The 3,008-nt window shown below is 53.4% G+C and overlaps 1 pseudogene; it reads right to left on the bottom strand.

The window, feature by feature from the left end:
• Positions 1 to 251: 251 nt before the first annotated feature.
• Positions 252 to 1,213, bottom strand: LOC109699581 (olfactory receptor 9S13-like; annotated as a pseudogene).
• Positions 1,214 to 3,008: the final 1,795 nt, after the last annotated feature.

Raw genomic sequence — 3,008 nt, 5'->3', positions numbered from 1 at the left:
GTGTGTTCATCACATTTGCCCGGGACCTCTGACCTGGCTTCTTCAGGAGTGAGGCACTATATGTCAGAATTGGACAACTTTTAGCCAAATCTGTTCCCCAATACATGTAAATGATTATGGGAAAGAGAGAGAGAGAGAGAGAGAGAGAGAGAGAGAGAGAGAGAGAGAGAGAGATAAAGAGACTGAATGAACTCCTCAATCCACACAATATGTTCTTGAAGCCATACCCCAGGCCTACAGGACACCATCCCTCACCGGCCACCCTCCTTCACTTGGCTGTGCATCTCTGTCCCAGCCTCCTCAGCGCGTCCTTCACATCTTTATTCCGCAGACTGTAGATGAGGGGGTTGAGCATTGGGATGACCAGGGTGTAGAAGACGGAGACAACCTTGCCCTGCTCCATGGACTCCACAGCTCCTGGCTGAGCATACATGACAAAAAGAGTTCCATAAAAGAGGGACACAGCTGTCAAGTGAGAGCCACAGGTGGAGAAGATCTTGTGTCGTCCCAACCCTGAACTCATCCTGAGGATGGTCACTGTGATGTAGCCATAGGAGACAAGTATCACAAGGGTGGTGCCCACAATGATGAGTCCACAGAGGCCAAACATGGCAAGCTCATTGACAGCCGTGTTGGCACAGGCCAGCTGGAGCAGGGGGGGCACGTCACAGAAGAAGTGGTCGATGTGGTTGTTGCTGCAGAAGGGCAGCTGGAATGTGAGGCTGGTCTGCACGATGGAGTTGAGGCAGCCTCCACAGTAGGTGCCCAGCACCAGGCGGGCACATGTTGCAGGGCACATGGCCACAGGGTACTGCAGGGGACTACAGATGGCCATGAAGCGGTCATAAGCCATCACAGCCAGAAGGAAAGCCTCAGTAGTTCCCAGAAATGAGAAGAAAAACAACTGGGTGGCGCAGCCCGCAAAGCTGATGACCTTGGAGAAGAAGTTGACTATGGCATTGGGGGCAATGACAGAGGAGTAGCAGAGGTCGAGGAAGGACAGGTTCCTGAGGAAGAAGTACATGGGGGAGTGCAGGCGGGTATCCATGGTGGTGACCACGATCATGGTGAGGTTGCCCAGGACGGTCACCACATACAGGGCCAGGAAGACAGCAAAGAGCAGGGCCTGGGTCTCCACACCTCCCCTGAACCCATCCAGCACAAACTCCCACAAGGGCAGTGACGACAGGTTTCCATTTGTGTGGACTGGCATGGCCCTGAGCTGGGACAGCTGGAGAGGGGATGGTGGTGGCAGAGGAAGGACACAGGTCTCAGGTCTTGTGGAGCACAGGGAATCACTGATGCCACCCTGTTCATTGACAATTAGGTTATCAACCACTGATTCTTCTTCTAGATGAGCTCACCCTGACCCGAAAGGGGGCATTTCCTCTGATATATTGAATTCATGAGCATTGCTGAGACTTCCCTGTGTAGGAGTTCTGTGTTGAGAGCTGTGTTCTGCAGGATGCAAAGAAGCGTCCAGAGCTGAGTGACTCACAGTGTGTGGACACTATTTCAACGTCCCCATGTCTGCCTGCAAGACCCTTGCTCCCACACCCCCAGGGTAATCTCTTCAGCAGTACCATTGGTACTCATGGCTCCTGTGTCCCATCCTACACTTCCCAGGCCTCGTCTCACTCACTCACTGATTCAAGAAATGGTCTGAGGATCTCCTGCTGGCCTTGTCTTGGGTCTGGTGAGAATGTCATCTCCAGGCTGGACCTGGAGCAGGGACTTCCCTTTGCAGGGTTGGTGCCTGTGAACTCGTCCCCAGTAGTACCTGAACTCCATCCTGGCATTGCTGACCCTAAGTCTGAACCACAGTGGCATTCAATAATCAGAGCCTTCTGCCTCCGTGTGAATATCAGGTGATTCCTGTCAATGCCCAGGTGTGGATGGATTGCAGGGAAGGTTAGCCCAGGTCCTGAGACACAGCAGGACATGGACCCCGGCACCTTCAGGAGGTGCACATGCCCTCCACCCCATTCTCACTGCTAGCTCCGCTCCTAGTCCACTTCAGGGTTGGGAGATTCAAAAGGTTTTTGCTGTTTCCCATTTGGAAACCATGCAGAGTCGGCTCCTGCTCAGTGCCCTCTGGCCATTCCTGATCCCTTTCCTCCATCTTTGTCACAGCACACACAATAGAACAGTGCCCTGGGAGGGCTGGCCCTGGCACTCTGCTGGTCCCTAGAAGGGATACAAAAGCCTGAGGGTGCTGTGGGGCATATCTGAGTATGATGGGGATCAGTTCTTCATCCTCCGAGAGCCTCAGGGGATTTTCCAGGTTGGGGAGCCCAGAGGATGCACCCGAACTCCACTCCATAGTTCATTCTCATAAGGTGGGGACATGGTGGCTAGAGGAGCTTGTCTCTCCCCCACCAGCCACTGAGACTTTCCCACCGTGATCTCCAAAGTTTGAACAGAATGCTTGGTGCTTAGTCTTGGCAATTCCTCTCGAGAAACTTTTGGTATTACAGTACTGACCAGAAAGGTTTCCCACAGGACAAGATGAAAATTCGGGGAAATGTTCATCTCCAAGGTCAACTCCTTTGACTTACATTGGAGGAGGGACAACCTGTACCTCTGTAGTTTGCTGAGGTCACAGGGTGTCCTTGGGCCTCAGTGGAATGAGTAGCCAGCCATGGGCTGAGGCAGGCGCTCTGCTGTTTGGAGCTGCGTGGCAGTGACTGAGATGGAGTTACCTGTGCTCCCCTCCACTCTGCTCCTTCTATGGACAGCACGGTCCCAAGCCACCTCATCGTTACCCCCCTCCAGCTGCTCAGGACTGGAGAGCTGAGCCCATTTACAGGCAGAATCTCAGCTGCATTTAACAAGACCCAGCATTGGTTTTCCATAGCAGTTTCATTCATGCACCTGCTGATCTGGGCGGAGGGCATGGCTGGCCTAAAGAGGAGTGTGGTCAGCCCCTGTCCCGCTTAGGTAATCCCTGAGTGTCTACTGTATGTACAGTCCAGCTGCTCCCCATGCACGTGGTGTCCTTCTACCAT

The sequence above is a fragment of the Castor canadensis genome, chromosome 4, assembly GCF_047511655.1.
Source record: "Castor canadensis chromosome 4, mCasCan1.hap1v2, whole genome shotgun sequence".
Lineage (NCBI taxonomy): Eukaryota > Metazoa > Chordata > Mammalia > Rodentia > Castoridae > Castor > Castor canadensis.
The sequence above is the reverse complement of the archived record's forward strand: the minus strand, read 5'-3'. Positions and strand labels throughout refer to the sequence as shown.